This window comes from Antechinus flavipes, chromosome 5 (genome assembly GCF_016432865.1).
Source record: "Antechinus flavipes isolate AdamAnt ecotype Samford, QLD, Australia chromosome 5, AdamAnt_v2, whole genome shotgun sequence".
Classification (NCBI taxonomy): domain Eukaryota; kingdom Metazoa; phylum Chordata; class Mammalia; order Dasyuromorphia; family Dasyuridae; genus Antechinus; species Antechinus flavipes.
In genome coordinates this window covers 174,060,527-174,085,438 of record NC_067402.1, presented here as the reverse complement: position 1 = coordinate 174,085,438, position 24,912 = coordinate 174,060,527, and the positions used below count along the sequence as shown (strand labels likewise).

The following is a 24,912-nucleotide window of genomic DNA, read 5'->3' as shown; positions in this document are numbered from 1 at the left end:
CTATGTTTTGAATGAAATTTGGCAAAGATGCAATGCATTGTAGACATGGTGGAACTCTGGGTAAAGATACAGGGATGCAAAAGGGAATATCTCATACTTGACAAAGCATTGAGACCAGTTTGACTGTATTACAAATTCTGACTATGTAGGAAATTGAATTCTCTTCAAGCAGATGGTAAATGATACTGAGAAAGAGGAAATTTCTTAGATGAAAAGTACATCTGTGATGTTCATGGACTAGCCTAAATCAAGCATTCATAAGGAACTAATACAACAAGTCTGAGGGAGACAAAGGAAATCGAATACATCATTTCTTCCCTTGAAATTTATATAATCTTTCTTTTAAATTCCCCACAAAAGAGAAAAAAATAATCAGTTATCATGGAAGAGCAATAGCTGAGACAGGTAAAATAGGAAAAGCATAATGTCAGGCTGACATTGAAGTTAGCCTTGTTATAATTCCAACCTCAGTTGACTTAAGTGAAATAATTGCTGGATCATTCATCAGTTCTGGTGTCAACCTTGTCTTGACCTTTGTTTCTTTTTTCACTTTAAACTTAACTTTTATAGAATTACAAAGGACCTCTGTAGTCACCTAGTACAACCCATGACTAATATCTCTGATGATTCAATATCTTTTTGAAGAGCTCTAGTCAGAGGGGATCTCCAGAGCATATTCTATTTTCACAGTTCTAATTGTGAGGAAGTTTTTTTTCCAACTTCAAATCTAAATTTAACCTCTTAACCAGTTACTTCTGATTTTGTCCTTTGAGATTAACAGAACAAGTTTAATCTGTTATTTTTATAATAGTTCTTCAAACATTTAAACACAATTATCACATTCCCAATGAGTCTTCTCTTATCCAGGTTAAACATTCCCCAGTTCCTTCCACCAATCTTTAATGTGATTTGGATTTAAGGCCTATAGACTGCTCACCTAACACTCTTTGGCTTATCAATGTCCTTCTTAAATTTAGGCACTGAAAAATGAATACAATATGCCAGTTGTTGTCTGACCAGCTTAAAATACATAAGATAATCACCTTCTTATTTCTCAAATCTAAACTCTTAATATAGTTGGAATTTGCATTAATATTTTTATCTGTCATGTCATTGCCAACATTTTCTGACTTCCAATCATGAATTTAGAATTCTTAAAATCATATTTTCTAATTCTCTTATTTACAGATAAGGAAACTAAGACCTGGGGATGGAGGTTAAATGATTTTCTTGAGGTCATATAGGTAGCAGTTTTTTAACCGAGGTCCTACAATCCAGTGCCCTTTCTTTCATACCATGCTATCCCTAATCCATGTCTCTCTCTCTCTCTTTTTTAAATACCAAGATAGGGAAATGAAAACATGATGCAATATAAAGACAAAAGTCATTGATAGCCAAGATAGACTTTTTTTTTAAAATATAGTATTCATAAAAATAGAATATTATCGTTTGATTTAAAATTTTTTATAACTCAAAATATACAGCTCATCTATGATAAACTAGCTGGCATTTTTTGAGAAGATGGAATATATAGCATGCAAATAGTCTATATAAAAACAAATGGCTTTGTGTATTTTGTGATTCTGGATACATACATTCACATCTTTATATCACATCATAGTATCATAACTTTAAACTATAATATTGTCCCTTTAATTGCAAATATATTTTATATGAACTGGGTCTAACATCATAGTCATTTTTGTTTTTTACAATGTTAATGGAGGTGGAGGAAATGTGCCACGTCTTTCAATAAGGGGTAGAGGAAAAATTATTAATAACAGAGAACAAGAAGCTACCAGTGACTTAATAGATAAACATAACATTTTATTATTCTTACATAAATACAAAAAGGGAAGAGGGCATACTAATGAGCTTTCCCAACCTAGTTTAGAAATGTGCCTAAACTAGACTTTATCCTTGGGGTTACAGGACAGCTGTCACCACTCGATCTAGCCAGTTTGGGTACTTGAACATAATTTTTTTCCCTCTACCTAGCAAAACTAACTTATTTCACATATCTACCCCCTCATCTACCTTCCCACTTACAACTTTACCTAGTCCTCCAGTTGTCCTCTATTCAACCTCTATTTATAGTTAATAAATTGCCCTTTATGCTAGACCACTTCCTCTAGTACTACTTCTATCTTCTAGAATCCACCAAAATATGATTCCTTCCAGAAGATTCTGAATCCCTGCTTGTCCTCCTTCTCTCATGGTTCAAGACATATTGGTCTAGGAGGGGAGTAGACATTCCTTACTCCTTGCAGTCACTTCCAAAATTTTTCCGTAACTCTAACCCCTATTCTCAAAACTCCTGACATCCTTTCTTATTTTTCCTATTCATTAATGAAGAGATAGTCTTTTATCATAAATCTCATTTTCTTTAGGAGCTTGCTCCCTTCTTTATTATCACTTCTTTTTCTAATTTTTCATTTCTTCCTATTTCATTTGTTTTCTGGCTGTTTTCTAGCATAGTTATGTCTCCCTCATCCTTAAAATCCTTTTTCTTGACCCTAACAATCCATTAAGATGTGATCCTATATTTTTCCTTCCTTTTTATGGCCAAACTATTAGAAAAAGCTGTTTACACTTATTGCTTCTGCTGCTTTTACACTCGTCTCTACTTTCTCTCTCTTGCTTGCTTTTCCCAATTTTTCTCCAACTCACCACTCTCCCAATTCTACTAAGTGTCTTTTTCTCTGAGATTATTCTCTATATACTCTATATGTATTGTATTTGCTGTTATTTACATTAAAATGTAAAAGTAAAAAACAATTTTACTTTTAAATTGTTTTTTCTATATTCAGTGATTGACAATTGGTTTTGGCTTGCTATTTGGAATACTGTAAGCATCTGATAAATTCTAGCTAACTAACATTTTGATCTTCCTTAAGCAATTTTCTCCAAAGTTTGCAATGATGCCTCAACTGCAAAATCCAATTATATTTTGTCAGTACTAGTCCAATGACATTTCTGAAAATACTGACAATGGTTGACCATCTTCTCTTTTTAATATTCCCTCATTTCTGGATTTTTATAATTTTGTTTTCTACTGATTCTTCATTATCTATTTGACTAATTTTTTATTCTCCTTTGTTGGATAAATCCCTATATCCCACTTTCTAAATCTGAGTTTTCTCAAAAATTCTATTCTGAAACTTCTTCTCTTCGGTCTCTGTATCCTATTCTTTCAGTAACTACATGAGCTCCCATAATTATTTCTATAAAAATGACTTCTAGATCCATATTTCTAGCCCCAATCTCTCTCGTAAGTTCCAGCCCTACTTCGTCAATTGGCTGTCATATCCTAATGGATTTCAAAGTCAGAACTGTTCCCAAACAGAACTCATTATCTCTTGCTCCCAGTTCCCAATTTTCTACTTTTTTTGAGACAACTAGTAAACTTCTGGTTACTCAGGTTCACAGCTTTAGAGTCATCCTCAATTTTTCTTTCCTTCACTCCTTATATACAATACAAATAAATATAAATATAAATCTTATCATTTTAATTTTTATAATATCTTTCAAATCCCTTTCTATCTACTACAAAGCTATGCCTCTAGTTCATGCCTTTGATAATCTCATAGAATTCCTAACTTCCTTGAAAGTTCAACTCAAATGAGAGCTTTTATATGAGGACTTTGCTGACCCCCCCTACTTGCTACTAGGTCCTTATCCCCAAATTATGAAAACATGTTATTTTCCCTGACAGAATTCAAACTCCTTGAGGATAGGGTATATTTCAGTTTTGAATCCCCCAACACCTGAATCTGCCATATTTGGTGCTAAGTAGAAAGAATAACAAGGATAGCAAAGGAAATTTCTACAGCATCTAAGTTCTTAGTTTGCCTAGATTCCTGATCAATACTTAATCTAATTCTGGCTCAAGATATTCTGGATGATTCAGTTTACTAGATGTGGATAAATTTTTTTCAGGTCATCCTAGAGGCATCCTAGAATGTTTTTCCCTTTGTCTATCTTATTAGGGGATCTATATTTTCAAATATCCTTAACCCCTTGGATATTACTCAGGTCTTCTTTCCATCCTATTCCCAGAGTAGGCTGAGTGTTTTAGTCACACATGGCTCTGTGGGAACAGATAATTATTACAGGCCATTTAATTTGCTACTTGAAGTTTGTGAAAGAGATCATTATGCCTCAGAATTTATGGAATCATATCCCAGTTTCAAGTACAAACTTCAGGGGCTTATCCCCCAAATTTTTATCTTACTCTTGTTATATGTTTATTTCCCATCCTCTGGAGAGATAATCTAATCAATCACATATTTGTTCTTAATAAATATTTGTCCTTTCCAGTTTGAGATGTAAGAGCCCATGAAAATAAAATATAGGTAATAGCAGATGAATATACAATGTAAAAAATTATACTTAATGAAAACAGTATCTCTGGATTCTTTCAAATTACTTAAATGAAATTTTCTTAATGCTGATACTTCTTTGCACCATTATCAATAAGTATTTCAATATATATTCCATGTAAAGCACTTCAAAGAATATGAAGAAATGCACTCAAAACTGAATAAAATCTAAAGATAAGGTGTTGCCCTATGTAATTGAGCTCCAACCTTACCTCCCTTACCAGAACTGTCTCATCTGGTGAATAACCTCATACATTTGGCATATTTTAATATAGTCAAACAGATTACATATCATGTCCTAAACATGTCCTGTACTTTCCTGTTTACATCAGGATGCCCTTGCCATAATAACCTTCTCCACTCTACTGTATCTCTAGCTACAGAAAAATTTAAGGTTAGCCATGAAGCTTTCCCTGTTTCTCTTAGCTAAAAGTGCTAATATTCTTAAAATTATTCTGCCATTTTGTTTGTATTTATATTTTATTCTGTGTTCTGTTTAATTTTGTATGTCTCTTCTCTCCTAGGTATTGTAATTAGGACAGAAGCTATGGCTTTTTATCTATGCATTCACTTTAACAGAAGTGACCTGTGGTAGTAGAAAGTGCTGTCTAGATACAAAAACTGTTTCTGATACTTAGGACCTGTATGAACATCACAATGTTTATGAGCCTCAGGAAACTGTGTAAGATCAGACTGAGTTTTTAAACAGAGTTCCTTCATGAAAAATCTCAAGTGCTTGGCAATTTGAAGTACTCAAAGGATCTAGTACCATATTTTGGACAAAGTAGATGCTTAATGAATTTCTATTCAACTGTATGTATATATTTTTATTCACAATGTATAGTACAAGTACAAAGAGCTTTAGAAACTCAGAAGGATTACTTCAATGTACATTAAGCAGAGAGATTTCAGAGGATATTGGCATTTGACATGGGCTTAGATGTATTAGTATGATTTTAACAAGAATAGCATAAAGGGAGGATGAACTAGGGTAAATAACATATATATAGACCACAAATGTACAAATCTTGTTCAGAGAATAACGAGGAGACAAAGTTAACCAGAGAAAAATCTGATTAGGGCAATTGTGAGAGAATGTAGAATCCAGGTAGGGACGAGATTTTAAAAACCTTAGAATACCAAATCCATGGCCACAATGTAGACCATATTAAAATGTAATTGGGAAACACTTAACAAAATAAATAAAAATATAGTACAATATAGATATTGTTAATATGTGGTTTTCTAAGTTGATATATGGCCCATGAGATCCTTATATATAGTTTAATGATCCCTATTTTTTATTTCGATACTACTGGCCTAGACCAAAGAACTATGTATATAAATATAATATTCCTATATGTTATATACCATTTGATTTGTGGGTATTAATAGATGATTTAATTAGTAAATGATTTGCTCATTATGTATCAGTCAGTAAAAGAAAAATATCTTTTGACATTCAGATAGATAAAAGGTGAACTTGGCAGTGAACTTGTACAAATGAAACAATGAAAGGCATTGATCCAAACTTGTTTTGCAGACTATTTGGGGGGGAGAGGGTTCATTACTTTTTACAATTAAATCTCCCTCTAGAGTCAAAGTTTTTTTTCTTGTGAAAGCAGAGGAAAATGGCACTAGAACTTTAATATAGAGTAATTTATGATATTTAACAAAATGGGATAAGTCAAATGTGTTAATATTAAGTCAGCACAAATTATTTATACTTTTGAATCTATTATTGTCAACCTAGTTTTTGACTTGACAGTAGATTTGCTGATTGCTCTGTTTTACAGTGTGTTTCTCTCTAATTTGTGGTTCCTGCACATATACAACAAACTAGATAAGAAAAAACCTGAACAAAATCAAAAAAGGACTTATTAATGAAACAATTATATCAGATGTATATAGGTAATAAGAAAATCCTGAACTATGAAGAAAAATTAGACTTCATCAATTATCACTAAGACTTTGAGGGATGAGATTAAAATTTTACTCTAAGGTATATTTACCTTTACCTTATTTTTTAAAATAGAGTATATATAAAAGGAAGATTCAAAAGGGATTATAGGTCAAAGAAACATACTCATGTGAAGAAATCCAGAAAGCAGAGAAGGGTTGTATAGTAGATAATATTTAGATAGCAAGTAAGAGATAAATTGAAGGAAATATTAAAGCAATGTTGTCTTTGGAATACATTACAAATAGAGAAGAAAAAAAATAAAACAAGTTGTCACAGAGACATAAAATAATACAAGGACTTCAATTACCTACATATCTTTTAGAGCTTTCACTCTGACAAAAGAAGAGCAACTAATAATTGAATTGTTTTGACGATAATCTCATCCTTTAAATAATGGATAGGGCAAAAAAGGAGTTTTGTGCTAGATTTGATTCTCACCAACAAGCAAGACTTGTCAGCTTAAGTAGAAATGAAAGAAATCTTGGAGGGAAATGATTTTACCATCTTAGAATTTGCAATGGATTAAGGGAAAGCTGAACATAATCTGACCCACATCTTTGATTTTGAAAAAGCAGATTTCAAAGTCTTTAGAAAAAAAGGATAGGTAGGATTCTGTGATCTACTTTTTACAGGAAAAGTCAGCCTAGAGGGGATGGTGAGCACTCAAGAATGAAATTATAAAGGCACAAAGAGTGTTAAGTATAACGAGGAAGGAAAAGGAAGAGTTGTCTAAAAAGCATATGGGTGTACAGGGAATTAATTCATCAACCAACATATATTTTTAAAAAGACAAATAGAAACTGGAAGTGAGGACAGGTAGTGAAGGCTATAAAAGCATGGCTTGATTTGTATAAGAACTGCATCAGTAGTGCTAAAGTTTAGAATAAGCCAAAGCTGTTGAGGACAAGTAAAAAGGTTGCATGTGTGTATTTTGTTTTGTTTTGTTTTAAGTTACTTTAAGGGAAAGAAGAAAACCTATGAAGTAGAAGACTACAGTTTAGGGATAATAAGACAATAACAGTAGTCAGCAAACAAAAAACAGAACTATTCAATTCTCAATAATCTTCTATGTTTTCAAAGAAAATGACCTATGCAGTAGAAAAAATAAAAACGATAAAACAAAATGGCTAATAGAGAATCAAAAGTCTGAAACCCTGGTGTGGAAAGCCAGGACCAGGTCCTTGCTCCCCAATACAAAAAGCTTGGGACAGCCCCCCTAAACCCCAGGAGCAGAGTTCAACTTTAAAAAAAATGAGCAAAAACCCAAAAAGAACCCTGATTATAGAAAGTTACCATGATGACAGAGAAGATCAAAACCAATAATGTAGAATATTAGCAAGGTAGAATTGGCCAATAATGTCAAGATTCCTATATATGAAGCCTCAAATAAATTGGTCTCAAGTTCTCTTGGGTAAACTTAAAAATGTGTTTAAAGATCAAGTACATGAGGTAGAAGAAAAATTGAATAAGAATAATGTGGCAGAATTATGGGGAGGGAAGAGTTAGCAGCTTGGAAAAGAAAGCTCAGAAAGGATTCCTTAAAAAATAGAACTGGCCAAATGGGGAAAGAATTTCATTGAAGAAAACAACTCTTTAAAAGAACAACTAACAAAATGTAAAAGGACGTACAAAATCTTAATGGAGAAAATAATTCCTTAAAAATTAGAAAACTGATGATTCTATGAGACATAAAAAATCAAACAAAATGAAAAGAATGAAAAAAATAGAAGACAATGTAAAATTCCTCACTGGAAAAAATAACTGACCTGAAAGATAGATCTAAGACAGCTAATTAAAGAATTATTGGACTACTTGAAAGCCATGATCAAGAACAAGAGCTTGTATAGGATCTTTTAAGAAATGATCAAGGAAAACTGACTGACCTGACAGCCTAGAACCAGAGGGTAACATAGTCATTCAAAGAATCCACTAATCACCTCCTGAATTAGATCCCAAAACAAAAATTCCAATGAATATTTTATCCAAATTCCAGAGTTATCAGATCAAGGAGAAAATACTACAAGCACTCAGAAACAAACAATCCAAATATCAAGAAGGCACAGCCAGGAATACACAGGATTTAGCAACTTGTACCTTAAAGAATAAGAGGACTTGTAATATGATTTTCCAGAAGGCAAAGGAGCTTGGATTATAGCCAAGAATCAAGTACCTAACAAAGTGAAAAAGGGGATTTCCAGCTTTCCTGATGAAAAGACCAGAGTTGAACAGAAAATTTGATCTTCAAATACAAATCTCAAGAGAAGCATAAATAAGGAAACAGAAAAAAAGAAAAAAAACTGTTACTCAATAATATTATACAGTTTTCATCCCTACATAGGAAAATGATATTTGTAACTATTAAGAACTCTCTCTCTTTTTCTTTCTTTCCTGAATGAAAAAGCATTTATTAAGTGATTACTATGTGCCAAGCTCTATGCTAATCACTTGAAGTGTAAATAGAAAATACTTAGTTCTTACTCTATAGGAAAATACATTCTTTTTTTCCCCTTCTTGCTATCATTACTTATCTTTCTTTTTTCTTTTAAAATTTCAATAGTATTTTATTGACATTTATTTTTTTTTAACATTTTGAATTTCAATTTTTTTCTCCTTCCTTCTCTTATCTCCCCTTCCCAAGATAGCAAGCAATCATTTTAAACATTAATAGTCATGTTGTGAAAGAAAAATCAATGCAAAAGAGAAAAACCTACAAGAGTAAAAGTACTATGTTGTAATCCACACTCAGTCCCCACAGTTCTCTCTGAGTGCACAAGATCTTTGGAACTGGCCTGAATCAATTCATTGTTGAAAAGAGCCACACCCATCAGAACTGATCATCATATAATCTTGCTGTTGCCATATACAATGATCTTCTGGCTCTACTCACTTCACTTAGCATTAGATCATGTAAGTCTCTCCAGGCCTCTTTGAAATCATCCTGCTAGTCATTTCTTATAGAACAATGATATTCATAACATTCATATAGCATAATTTATTCAGCCATTCTCCAAGTGACGGGTAACCACTCAGTCTCCAGTTTCTTGCCATTACAAAAAGGACTGCCACAAATATTTTTGCACAGGTGGGTCCTTTTCCCTTTTTTATGATCTCTTTGGGATACAGGCCCAGTAGAGACACTGCTGAATCCAAAGGGTATGCAGAGTTTGATAGCCTTTTAGGCATAGTTCCAAATTGTTCTCCAGAATGATTGAATTAGTTCGCAACTCCATCAACAATGTATTAGTTTTCTCAACATTCATCACTATCTTTTCCTGTCATCTTAGACAATCTGAGAGTTGTATAGTGGTACCTCAGAGTTGTCTTAATTTGCATTTCTCTGTTCAAGAGTAATTTAGAGCTCCTTTTCATCTGCTGAGTCAAATTTATAAGAATACAAGTCATTCCCATTTGATAAATTATGAAAGGTATAGACAGGAAGCTTTCAGATGAAGAAATTAAAGCTATCTATTGTCATGTCAAATAATAGTTGAAATTCCTATTGATTAAAGAAATACTAATTAAAACAACTGGGAGGTAACATCTCATACTTATCAAATTGGTTAATATGAAAGAAAAGAAAAATAATAAATACTGAAGAAAATTGGAACACTAATGATGGAGTTGTGAAGTAATCTAACTATCCTAGAAAGCAATTTAGAACTATGCCTCAAGGGCTATAAAATTGTGCATACCATTTGATACACTAATACCACTACTAAAGTCTATATCCTAAAAAGATCATAACAAGGGAAAAAAACCCACAAAAATATAGCTGTTCTTTTTGTGGTGGCAAAGAATTGAAATTTGAAAAAATTGTCATTTGGGGAATGGCCAAACAAGTTGTGATAAATGAATGTTATGGAATCCTATTGTTCTGTAAGAAATGATGAACAGGTGGATTTCATAAAAAAAAAAAACTGGAAAAATTTACATGAATTGATGCTGAGTGAAGTGATCAGAACCAGGAGAACATTTTACACAGTTAACACAGTTAATTTTGTGTAATGATCAACTATGATAAACATAGCTCTTCTCAGCAACACGATCATCCAAAACAATTCCAAAAGGCTCAATTCCACAACAATTGTGGAAAATGTGATTCACATCCCAAAAAAGAACTATGAATGAAGCATACTATTTTTATTAATTTTGCTTTTTCTTTCTTGTAGTTTTTCCTTTTTGATTCTTCTTTCACAATATAACTAATGTGGAAATATGTTTAACATGATTGTACATGTATAACCTACATCAGATTGCTTGCTCACTTGGAGATGGGGGAAGAAAGGAAGAATAGGAGAAAAACTTGAAATTCAGTCATATAAAAATGAATATTCAAAATTATCTTTACATGAAATTAGAAAGAAATAAAATAAAATCATGTGGTAGGGAAAAGGATTGTAGATATACCTCAGAATTTAGAAGAGTAAATATATTTTTTAAAAGAAAAGAGAACAGAATTTACATAAAGGCCAATAAGCTTGACTAATAACTAGCAAAGTTCTAGGATACATTTTTAAAAGAATGATTGTGAAAACTGAGAAAAGGAAGTAGTGAACAGAAAGTTAAAATGGCTTTGTCAAGAAGAGGCCATGTCAGACAACCCTTTTTATTTTACTGGAATTCAGTAGATTAGAGTTTATCATGATTTTATTTTAAAAAATTCTAAATTTCTTATATGACTCATAAAAAAACGATAAGATGTAAGTTTGGCAATAATTTAATGACTTGATGTCTACTTGCAAGTAAAATTCTAGATTGAAGTATCCTGTGTCACAATTTGTATAGGTCTAATTGTTACCATGTTTTCCTATAGAATTAAATTCAAATCTATATTTCTGTAACGACTTCTTCCTTGTTCTGATCTCTGGAGCTGCATAGATTAAGTCTAATATTTCCATACGGTAGAACTCCAAATATGTAAAGACACTATTTTCCTTTATATTTCCTCTATTCTAGGATGAATAAACATATACATAAAACCAAGTATGGTATGGTTTTAAATCCCCTAACTCTTCCTGAAACCTTCCTCTGAACATGTCAATTTGGCATTTTCCCCTTTAAAAAATATGGTCTCAAGAATATATTGAAAATTGTATAGAATCATAGATTATTTAAGTTTAAGAAGACCTTTGAGGTAATTTAGTTCAACCATCTTATTTTACATATAAGAAAACAGAAGTTCAGAGAAATGAAATTTCTTGCACAATATCATCCAGAAAGTTAATAGCAATGCCAAGACTAGAACCAGAAACTGAGTCTCTTGACATTCACTTTAGGTATTTTTTCACAGCTGCCACCAAAGATCATCTGATTGTATTAATTCTGTAAGCAACCAGATCACATTGTTGATTTGCCTTATTTTTTTAGAGTTAAAATCGTGTCAACAGTTATACTTAATCCCCACCATTCAGAATTTAAGTAGGTGATGATTTTAAGTGCATTTACATTGACATTTATTATTAATTAATTTCATTTTGTATTAAACAAGACAAGCCCGTCCTTCTAGTCTGTCTTTTTGGATTCTTTTTCTGTTAGTGACACCACCCTCCTTAACTTTATGTTGTTGTAAATTCGATACTATCGACTTCTATCTCTTCATGAAAGTTATTAAAATATGCTTGAGCATAAAAATACTTAACATTGCTGCTTGCACTCCGAGTTACACAGGTGCGATCCCAAACACATATTTGAAATCATGTAACTAGAACTAGAGGCAAAACTAGGGAAAATTGAAGGTTAGGAATAACCAAAAATTAATAAGTTTATTTCACATGAGATGATAAACATAAACTATAATAGCATTATTATCATTAAATGTAATTAAAATCATCAGCCATAAATCAACTTGATGAAATGGCAAATATATCTTTTTCTGCCTACAAATGACATAACAAATCATCTATTTGATCATGATCTAGTGCCATTAACTTCTCTGCCTCTTTCCAAACAGGGGTGGAAGCTTTTTAAAAAGCAAGCACGTGAATAACCTATATTAGACTGCTTGTCTCAGAGAGGGAAGGAGAGAATTTGGAACTCGATATTTTAAAAACAATGGTAATAGTGTTAAAAATTGTTTTTATATGTAATTGGTAAAAACATTATTTTAAAAAAGTCAGGCACAGTTTTGAATGAGAAAAAAATCTACAGCTGATTCCAGGATCCCCCAAATTTAGGAGAATTGGAGCAGCTGGGTAATTCCCACTTTTTTTTTTTTTTTTTTTGGCAAGGAACAAGTAAAATGGAAAAATTACTGAATTGGGATTTAAAAGACTTAGGATAAAGCTTGACTTTTACTACCTATAGCTATTTGACTTATCATTTCATCTCTCTTGGTCTCAATTTCCACATCTGTAAAATTAGGAGGCTATATACAACATGATAAAATGAGGAGATTATACAACATGATGTCTAAGGTCTCTTTCAGTTCCAGTAATCTGTGACTTCAGGTGTCCATGCAACAGAATTATCTACTGTGTCTTCATGGAATGGTAAATAAAAGGAAATAAGAAAAACACTGAAAACAATATATCTATTCACTTAATTTTATTTAGGACCCACTTCACACACAGCCAGACAAGAAAGGATTTGCAATCAGGTCCTTCAAAATCAGTACTCTGATCATTGCACAATGCTTCCTTTTCAGTGATGGGTGATGCTGGTGACCAGAAGGATTAAGTAAATTTACCATGGTCACAAAAATGTAATTTTGGAAGAGTCAGGATTAAAATGCAAATTCTTTGACTCCCAATCTAACTCCTGCACCTGGTGATTCAATTATGTAATAAAATGTTATTCTTTGCATTTAAAAAAAGTTTCATTGATTCACTCTCAGTGAATATGCTTATACTTTGAATTGCTTTACTGTCATGAAAAGGGTGGATATGTGCAATCTGTCTACAAACTTGAGCCAGGCCCCTCTCATGCTTAGTGCATGCCATTTGCCAGGCATCTGGTCAAAGGAAAGCATTCACTCTGTGATCACAGAATAGTGCCCTGTCTAAATTTAATTCTTACAATACACAACAGTTAAACTTTGAAGACATGATTTAGGAGGAAGAGTCTGACAAAAATTAATTGATCCAAAAAAGAGAATGAATCACTGGAGTGCATCATAATTTGCACAAATAACAATCTTTTCTTATTCAGAATTAATAAAATCACACAGCAGGTGCACAGAGTTCCCTAAGAATTGATTTTTAATGCCAGAGCACCCCCCAAATAGCCTACTTGACAGAAGCAACCTTGGACACACTCTGTCCTTTCTTTGGCTACTAAACAATCTATCTCATGATTTAGGCATGTACTATTAAGCAACAGGAAATGACACAAATGATTTATAGCAACAACTGCAACAATTCATCTTTTTAAAAAAACTTTGCAATTAGTGCTTTATGTAACTGACCACATTTGATCCTCATATCCACAAATAATATTAATTCATATGAAAATATTTCATAGTAGCTATGAAATGTAAGCTATTTATAACAAAGAGGTGAATATTTCACAAATACCCGAGATTATTTATAATCATCCTTTGAACTATAGCTCCTGCAACTTCTGAGCAAATTACCAGTTTTTTAAGGGGTTAAAATCATATGATTTTGAACTAGAGGGGATTTTATAGATCATTCAGTCTATTCTTCCAACTTTGGTGATGATTTGCTCAAAGGTTCACAGGTTATAAATACCAAAGCTAGTATTTGAACTCATGTCTTCTGTCAATGAACTCATATATTTCCACTTTATTACATTGTTTCTCTAGTTGGTTATGAGAAAGGTTGTTTTTTTTTTTTTTTTAGTAAATCCAATGCTAAAGTAGATGTGCTGGGGAGAAGTGAACGATACAGATTAATACTTTGTCTGTTTTTGAAGATAACAACTGTCCAATAATGAGGTAAAAACATCAAAAGAGAATTAACTCAAGGGACAAACTCAAGTTGAACAAACAAGGCCAGAGATATTTGACTATTGTTCAAGGTTTTCAGGATGTGCCTGTTCTGTCTCTGATTCAGAGGAGATCCAAAGTGTAACACATTCTTGAATAGGTTTCTTTTAAGGGCAAAATTCTGTTCAAGCTATCATAATGGTATAAATTATTTAGAAGAAAAAACAACTCAGAAACCTTGGACAGAAGGCAGAACAATAACATGTTTCTTTTTAAGTTTGGGACCATATTGGGACCATATTGATAGTAAGATGTTTCTAGTTTATGGAATGTAAGGGCGAGGTTGCTTAAGAAGGTAAGGCAAATTTGAGGAGAGACTAAGATAAGCTGGCTACTGGAAGGGAGAGTTAGTTTCTGGTTTTGCAGTAATTTTCCTGTGAGATCATGATTTCTTATATTTAAAGGAGGTTTTGAAAAAGCTCAAGAGCATAACAGTGAATGACACAGTGAAAGGTTGTAGATGGGGACATTAACTTCACCTAGGACAATCAGAAACTTGTTATATCTGTCTAGAATATATGTATTTACTTTGGGCAAATGACCCAGAATAGATGAAAGCAAGAGAATGACCGAGGCTAAAATTATGAAGTTTCACTGGTAAAGGATCATGTATAAAGTTGCATATGAGCATGTGAAAATGATTATTTCTCTCTGATATTTGTAAAAATTTTATTAAGACCAACATTTTCCCCCTTTTCTACTTCCTTGTTTAGAAATCAACTGGTATGGGAAATCTTTCTAAAAGACTTACCTAACTAGAATGGCTGAGATCTAATCAAAGAAAATAAAAGAAATTCTAAGTTTAGGCTAATGAGTGCATTCCTGTTCAATATTTGTTCACACAGATCAGGTGAAATATGGATCCCCTTTTTTCAGATAGGTGATATGGAAATCGCTGTCTCTTTGACCAAGATATGGGTGATCCAAGTCATGTACTCCAAACACCCTCATTTTAATATAGCCCATTATAATATTATAATTCTATTATAATATTCATTCTTGATTATTACCTGTTGACCAATCAGAGTTGATTTTCACCCTCAGGTGTACCCCTTTTTCAAAAGGCTTTATAAATATTGAAGGTTGAACAAGTTTACTTCTTTAGTCACCAAAGACAAAATAAGTCTATTTTTGTTGATTGCTATCTAAATGTAGTCAATAAAACTGATTTTAATTTACCCAGAAACTTGGTCTTTTGGAACTTTTTTAATCATTTCAAGCATGAAACTTGGGAGATCACAGAATTAAAGAAAATTAATTAAGGATAAGAAAAAATTAAGGAGCCAGAACTCTGGAATGGGCTTTCTTTTCTTTTTTTAGGTCTATAGTCAACAAGCCTGAGGTAAAACTGCTAATAGTTCCTTCTATGCCTGATGCCCAAAGAAAGAACAGAGTGACAGGGGTACCTGCTATAGGAACTATATGGTAAAGGCTTCTACATCGAGAGCCAAGTTAGGAAAGCAGATTCCTATACAGAGCAATGTATGTAGAATGTTTGCCAAAGATAAATCTAGATTATCTTTACCTACGATCCAATCAGGATTAGCCATCTGGATTCCATGCTAACATTTGGAAGAGAGGGTTCAGTTAGGTAAAAGAGGAAACTAGAAAAGGCCCAATTCTACTTAAGATGAGGATAAGACACCTAAAATCTTAAGTAAAAATGTTGCTTTTACTTAAGTAAAAGTGTTTAGCCCACTATTGTTCCTGTAATAGTGCTTAATACTAAGTTTCTTAAAGTAAGAAAATACTTAAAAGAACGGCTCTGGTTGGCTTCAGAAAATAGGCATTGAAGAAGGGAAGAGCTTCATCTAGAGTGGCTCAACATGTTGGCTGGAAAGAGTGGTGTGATAATTGACCACCAAAAGGGTGGTACTGGCAAATCAACTCGTGTGCTTCTGCTAGAAATAAAGTGAAGTGTTAATAGAATGTAGTTGGTCCATGGTAGCATACCTGGCCATTATATGCAAAAAGGATAGAAAAAGGGTATTTGGGCCATATTCTACCTGCTAAAACAGCAGCATAATATAAGAAATGATGAAATAGATTCTCCTTGCTATATATATATATATATATATATATATATATATTATATATATGTAGTCTGATTCTTTCTCCCTCTCCCTCTCTTCTTCCTTCTTTTCATCTCTCTTTCTTCCCCCTTCCCTTTTCCACTTTCTCTCTTCCCTTTTTTTTTTCTCTCAAATTAGGAAGTAGAATTTATTTTGCTTTTTAAAGACATTTTTCCCCAAGAGAGACAACAATGTTGGAAAGAAAAGAGGGTCAGTCTTGGAATCAAAAAGAACCTGGGTTACAATTTTGATTCTGATAGATAAAAAGGAAAAAACTCTCCTTATTGTCCTTAGCATTTGTTTACCTCAGCTTATTCTAGATTTCAGCATTTCTGAAACTTCTTCCACATGTATGCATAACAATTTTTTATTCATCCACAATTATCTATCTTTTTATGTGTCTGAAGAAGAACTATAGCTTGGGGGCCTATTCTCTAATACTTTATATTACAGATAAGTTGAATTGATGGAAAGAGTTTACCTACAGGAAGTTTTCCAATACTAAAGAAATCACAAGTGTCATATTTTAAAAGAATATATTGATGAACTAGGGTATGATCTTTTGTTGTTGTTGTTGTTGAAAATTGGTTTTTATATGTAATTGGGTGGAATAAAATACTAAATAAATAATTGAACATGGTAATACTTTATCAACTGCATAGTCATTCAAATACTTTCATACATAAAAATGCAATATTAATTATTACTGTCCTTAAAAATAATAACTGGAAGTTACATAAAACTTTGATACTTTTACACTTTATATTTCATTTAATCCTTGCAACTAACCCAGGATTGGTACTATGAACATTGTTTCCTATTTTACATAAATGAAAACTGAGGCTCATGATGGTTAAATGACTTGGTCATGATCATATAATTAGTAAGCATAAATATAATATTTAAACCCAGGTCTTACTGACTCTAAAACAAGAACATTATTTATTTCCTTTGTTAGGAATTGTGGACTGAAGTTACATTCAAAAGAATTGGCCCTTGGCAAAAATTATTATTAATCAATAATTATAGCAATAGTGATTCCTCTCAATGATCTTATGAGAAAGTAGTAAAATGATAAAGTAGGTGACTCTTGTTTTTGGTACTTTTCCATATCCCATTGTTGAATTCGCATTGAAGACCTATGATGTGATTCAGGCATGCTAATTAAAAATAAGTATTTGAGCCAGAAATCATTAAAAAAAATAAAAACTGGATGGCTTAATTTGCTTTGAATGATTTCTGACTATTTCTCAATTGAAATGTCTTTTTTTAAAATAACTTTTTATTGATAGATCTCATGCCAGGGTAATTTTTTACAGCATTATCCCTTGCATTCACTTCTGTTCTTATTTTTCCCCTCCCTCCCTTTACCCCCTCCTCCAGATGGCAAGCAGTCCTTTACATGTTGAATGGGTTACAGTATATCCTAGATACAATATATGTGTGTAGAACCGAACAGTTTTCTTGTTGCACAGGGAGAATTGAATTCAGAAGGTATAAATAATCTGGGAAGAAAAACAAAAATGCAAGCAGTTTATATTCATCTCCCAGTGTTTTTTCTTTGGGTGTAGCTGCTTCTGCCTATTTTTGATCAATTGAAACTGAATTAACTCTCTTTATCGAAGAGATCCACTTCCATCAGAATACATCCTCAAACAGTATCATTGTTGAGGTATATAATAATCTCCTGGTTCTGCTCATTTCACTTAGCATCAGTTCATGTAAGTCTCACCAGTCCTCTCTGTATTCATCCCACTGGTCATTCCTTACAGAACAATAATATTCCATAACGTTCATATACCACAATTTACTCAACCATTCTCCAATTGATGGGCATCCATTCATTTTTCAGCTTCTGAGCTAGGGTATGATCAAAGCAACTGAAGGAACTGGAAATAATAGCTCAGAGAAAGAGATTTATGGGCAAGATGGTCTTCAGTTTTATAGAGTTGCATATGGAAGAATTAAGACGTTTCTTCTTTGGACTAGAGAAAAGTTGCAAACTTTGACTCAACATAAAAACACAACCTATGAATCAGAGCTATCCAAATTTGAAATTGGCTATCTGAGGAGTGCCATCATGAGCTTGATTACCTTTCAATCTCATTAGTATACAATGAGTTGACTACAACATAGTCAAATTGTATCAATAATTATTAATTCCACAATATCTTGAAAGAAATCTCAATAGATAGGTCTATGAAAAGGTTAAAACTAAAGAAAGTTGTTTGAAAGAATGAACACAATGTATCATATGAGAACTAAAGGAAAATAAGTAGTAGAGAGTTCTTAAATGAAGACATTGAAATCTGATGGTCTGATGGCCCAAAAAAGGAAAATATAAATTGCAGCATAAAAATTATTGTTAAAAATAGAATAAAAATGACAGTGACTGTACAAAGCACTTTATTTTGCAATTTTAGTTTACTCATTTTCCATTGTTATCATTACATTTACTTTATTTCCCACTATATTTTAGTTACAAAAACAGGAGCTATCTCTTATCTAAACTCTGTCTCAACTTCTAACACAGTGTTCTGCTGAGTAAACAAATAACAAATGTTTGTTAAATTGAAATAGCAGGTTTATATGGAAAGAGAAATGGATTTTTAGAAGGCAACAGTATTGCTAAAAGAGTCTCAATACCTAGAATACAGTCCTAGCTCTGTCACTAGCTTGTATAATCTTGGATAATTCCCTCTAAGATGTGAATAAGTATATTTGCCCTGGAAAGAAATATTCCTTAAAGATGTTCCTTGTCAGATAAGTAACAAAATGGTGGACTAGATATTTTCTCTGATCACCATGACCTCTCAAACCTCTTCAAAACAGAAATTATATACCAAAGATAAAGCAACTTCAGCTGTTTCCACGGTATAGGACACCAAAAATTTAGAAGAAGTTATCAGGAAGAAGACTTCTCAAAGGTCTTGAACATGAACAGAGAAACCAAACAATAACAACAGTTGGAAAGATTGCCTCCAGATCTAGTAAATTAGTTCAGGCAGCTATGAAAAAATACTGCAAAATGAAGAAAAATGATCCAATATCTGATGATACAGGATATTGTGGAAGTTAAGGAGAGCAATGGAATCCCAAAACTCTGTTCTTAAGTGGTTTAAAAGAGAAACGAGAATTGTGAGAGCTGAATTTATGTCCTGCACAGCAAAAATAATGAGCAGAAAAGAAAAATTTGAATATGTAATGGCAAACTTCACCAAAGAAACAAAAGAGAGAATAATAGATTGAGAATGCAAATACAGAGAAGTGAAAGACAACCTAGAAGAAGAGAAGCAAAAAAAAAATTTTTTTAAGAAAATTTGCTCACTATGCAAGTAAGTAAAACATAGTGATTCTAAAGGCATACAGAGAGAAAACCTAAGGATCATAGCTCTCCCAGAAGAACATGACAAATCAAAAAATTGTAATATCATAATGAAGGAAATAATAGACTACAACTGTCAACAACCTTTGTATATAAGTGAAATTCAAGTTGAAAGAATTCACTGGTTGCCTCCAGAAAAAAAATACCAAAAGACCCCAAACATCCAAGGCTGCAAACTCCAAGACAGTAGCTAAATTTAACATTCAATTTAGAAGCAACATGGTATGTAAGCTATCAAGAGAAAGACCTTTAATATTCTGAAGGGCAATAAAGTTCAAGATAAAGTCCAAGGTGATCTAATCTAAAAATCTGAGGCTAACTGCAGAGAAAAAAAAAAGGATGTTCAATAATAAAGAAGAGTTTGAAATATTTTTTAGAAAGAAAACCAGAATTGAAGAGATTTTTTGCTTCTTGAACACCTCAAACAACAGAAATGCCGAAGGAGTAAAGCAATGCATCAGGCAAGGACAGCAATAGCAAAAGAGTGACAAAAGAGAGACAAAAGATTTCTTTCTAAATGTACACAAGGATTGAGGGAATAAAGGTGAAATAAAGAAGTGAAGATCCCTTCTTGTCTACAAGTGTATGCTTCTTTTTGTAGATTACTTTTTATAGTTTTTGTATGGTAGAACATAGGAAGATGCATGAAAGGAGTGGGAAAGCAGAGCAAGAGAGGAATGGATGATATGCTGAGGTCAAATAAAGAACAAGTAATAGTGTGTTCTTAGAAAGAAGAAAGCTTAAAGGGAAGATTTTAAAGGGATGGGAGTGGGAAGAAACCTCCCTTTGGAGGTGGGAGGATATCCCATTGAGGAATATTCCTATTGATACAGGGAGATGATTACCCTACTACACTGGATGAGACTTAGGGGATTTGATGCTTTAAAATCTACTTGTTCTGGGAGAGTATTGGAACTTCATGGACACAGGAAGATTTCCAGGCACATGTAGAGAAAAAAGGTCATCAAGAAATGGTGAAGATCAGAAATGGTAGAGGGACTCACATGGAGCAGTGTCCTTTCTGCTACCTAAAATAATTAGCATTTTTCAAAGAGACACAATGAAAAAGAGGATACATGGGGTAAACCCTAGGACAGTGGTAAAAATTGTCCATAAGAGAGAGACTAGCATGGATACCTTGGAAGGGCTGATTGTCTGAAGAATACAGAGAAAAGAAATTATAAGGGGTTATAAGTCAGAGAATGAGGGGCTAGAGTAAACAGAAAGTAGAAAAAAATGAAATTAATAACAATAACAACTGATGAACAGGATCAACTAATAAAGAAGGAGAAGGAGGAGGAATTTATTTGATTAACTGAAAGCGAAAAAAAGATGAAGAAATACATAATCAGATAAAAGTAAAGGGAAACTCATAAACAAAATTTTAAGGGGAAAAGAGGGTAAAAAAAAAGTCAGAGTGAAGAAAAGACAGTCAGTGGGAATAGGGCCATCTTTAAAAAAAGATTAAAGTAACTGAAGAAACATAAAAAAAAATTTATTTACAAAGCATATGCATGGGTAATTTTTCCAACATTGACCCTTGCATAACCTTTTGTTGCAAATTTTCCCCTTCTTCCCCCCATCCTCTCCCCTAGCTGGCAGATAGTCTAATACATGCTAAATATGTTGAAATACTTATTAGATCCAATATATGTATACGTATGTATACAATTATCTTGTTGCACAAGAAAAATCAGATCAAGAAGGAAGAAAAAGAAAAACTGGGTAAAAAAAAACACAATGCAAGCAAATAGCAATTGTATGGCATATTAAAAAAAAACAAAACAAAACAAACAAACAACAACAACAACAAAAAAGGAGCAGCTACATGGTGCAGTGGATAGAGTACCAGCCCTGAAGTCAAGAGGACCTGAGTTCAAATATGACCTCAGACACTTAACACTTTCTAGCTATGTGACCCTAGGCAAGTCAATTGCCTAGACCCCAATTGCCTCAGCAAAACAAAACAAAACAAAACAAAACAGTAAAGTAAACATTAAGGACAACTTCTAATGACTGAAAATTTTAGATGAGGACAAGAGTATAGAGAAAAAAATAGAGACAAATTTGTCCTGTGGTCTTTTTCATGCCTTTTAGGAAATAGGTAGGTTTATCTATTTCGTCCAAAAGTACTACCCTATAAGCCAGGGTTCCTCTGCACTTATAAGAAAACTAGCATCATTCTTGTATTGTTTATAAATCCTTGTAAAGCGCCAAGTTTTTAGATAGCAATCTGGAGATATATTTGGATCCAGGAAATTAGCAATTACAAGGTGTTCTTTTTGTCAAAAGCTATACAGCACCACAATTACTTACTTCTGTGAAGAAATTGGTCATTTAAAATCCTTTGTAGTAGGTGGAACGGTGCATGCTCTACCCACAGAAAAGAAGAATGGACATCATCTGGATGCATTTTCAAATATAACATGTTATTCTTATGTATAATACAATTTTAAAAGATTTGTTTCTATTTGATTTTAATCATCACTAAAACATATTCAAGTGCAATTGGTCAATTGCCCCATTGCACAAAAATTTCCAAACTAGATCTCACAAATATACTCATTTGTTTACCTCAAACTAGGCTTTAAAAGTCAAGTAAAACACATGAATTTTAACTGGCTTATTATCCAAACTGATGCTTTCAGTTATTCATATTAGCAGAGTCATTAGTGTTTCCCTGGTGATACTTTATATGTGGCTACTTTATGTGCAACAATAAGCACAGAAAAATAAAAGTCATTTTTTCAGATAGATGTGTTCTGATATAAATTTTAGCTATTGGAATTGAAGAACAGATAACAGAAGTAATTGGCCATTCCTCAGGAGTATGTAAGGGTAAGTGGGAGGGTACTATAAATGAAACTGGATGATTCCACCAAAGAAAACATGTAAAGGAAGTAATAAGACCCAATTTGAAAGGAGGCATATCTACATTCCATTAAAGAAAAAGAAAAATTAAATTGCTTTGATTCTTTTGAGAATACAAAGAAATCCTGTATTGGCTCAAACATAAATGTGTTTTGATTAATTTTACTTCCAGTTTCATTTAAATCTCAATCTAGAGAGAGAGAGAAATGAGAATTCCTATGAGGGAGTCAAAAAAGGCCAAACTCCTTTACCTATATAGATGTTTGTATATTCCCCCAAATATATAAGAATCATTTTATAATTTGATCCTCAAGTAAAATTTATTACAAATCTTGATCCCACAATGAGACAAGGACAAGGACAAGATACTCAGGTTAAAAGTAATAAGCTGTGACTGAAGTTAACTGTCTACTATTCCACATGCATATGATGTAAAATTTCAAGAAATTATGATACAATTTGGAGATAACTTATTGATATTAAAAAAGATGTAAGGATAAAGTAGTTTAAAGAAAGCTGATGTGAGTCTATCAGACAATGTCTAGAATTATCAAAGGGAGAAGATTCCCCTAGTCAGCATGCAAACATGACAATTCTTGGTCTGGAAAGCAAGTCTATCCCCATTGTGGTCTATATTTTGATTCCTCTGGGACAAATATAAAGAGATTTAGAGTTTAAGGAAAAAAGCTAAAGCATAAATCAATTTATATTCACATTGCTTTGTTTCTGAATTAGAATTTAAATAAATTTGCAAAAAGAGACTAAGAACTCACATAAAGGATAGTCCAGGATAATCCACACTTTGACAAATTATCCTTTAAGAACTTCAAATTCTCCTCCCCCCTTTTTTTTTCTTCTTCTAGAAATCCATGCTCAATCACTTCCCAGTTATGGATTAAATTTTCCCAGATATGGATTAAGTTTTCCCAAATATCTTAATCCTAGGAAAGAAGTTTTCCAAATAATGGATAGATGTATTTCAGGTCCTCTTAGCAAGTAGAATTATTATGTCATAGAATCATCATCATAAAGTAATAGAATCTTAGAGTTGCGATGGACTTTCTGGTTTATAACATTTAACTTCATCATTTTATAAGTGAGAAAATTGAAGAGGAAGATAGATGACCTGTTTTGTCTGAGGTTTATCTCTCATTTTTGTTTTGTTTATCCTGTTCTATTCTTCATGATCCCATTTGGATTTTTTTTTTTTTTTGGCAGAGATACTGGAGTGGTGTGCTATTGCCTTCTCTTGCTCCTTTTACAGATGAGGAACTGAGGCAAACAGGATTAAGTGACTTGCCAAGGTCACATAGCTAGTGTCTCAGGATGGATTTGAACATAGGAAAATGAGTCTTCCTGACTTCAGGTCTGGTACTCTATCCATTTCACCATCTAGCTGTCCTATCCCTCACTGAAAATTAATAAATTAGAATTTTTCTATTCAATTCAGCAAATATTAAGTACTTCTCATGCACAGAGCAATGAATGAAGAAATGTGGAAGAAAAAAGAGTTAAGATAAGATATAATAACTAATCTTTAAAAAAGTCTGTAGTCCAGATAAATCTAGAACATAGATAACTATAATGGATGATATTATATGATATGTTATAGAACTAGAAATCCATGTTCTGAAGTCTTTATCAGGGCTTTGGGAAAACCAACCAATTCTTATAGAAGCCTGTGAGCATGAACTAGACTTAAGGACTCTTGTAGCCATTCATTTTTATAATTATGTGGTTTATGGCCACATCCAGTTGGAATTACTGTTAGAAATCTGGAAAGAGGGATAGGACAATTGAAAAGCATGAACTGTATTAATACCTGAAAGGAATAGTGAAAGCATTTGCAATATGGAGTTGTGGGGAGAGGAAGGAATGTACAGAGTAGTAAGAATTTATTTCTCACTTCAGAAATCTGAAGCTAATTGCTATTATTATCATTTCACTGATCTTTGCAAAATGACTCAGCCTCAGGTGACTCTTCAGATTTAAACAAAATTAAAACTATATTACTGAGATCCTTGGGAGACTTCCTTGATGTTAGAATGTTACTTTTTATCTCTATTGAGTCACTAACTCCTGGGAAGGTAGTCAGGCAAGCCATAATTGTGAAAGTGTCTGTTTTAGGCATCTTATATGCTTGGTAAATGATCCTATTGGCTGAGGGTCAATCTAGCATTAGGTGAATTTGGAATAACAAAACTTTCCTTGCATAGCCTACAGCTTTATCCAATTCTACAAACTATATAATATTTGGCCTATTTTGAGAGTGTTTTGAGCTGAAATGGAAAAGA

General features: G+C 32.7%; 1 protein-coding gene across 4 annotated transcripts in view; it reads right to left on the bottom strand.

Moving 5' to 3' along the window:
• The window catches only part of LMNTD1 (lamin tail domain containing 1), a 130,211-nt gene that overhangs the window by 78,924 nt on the left and 26,375 nt on the right, over positions 1-24,912 (bottom strand). The window lies entirely within an intron of this gene.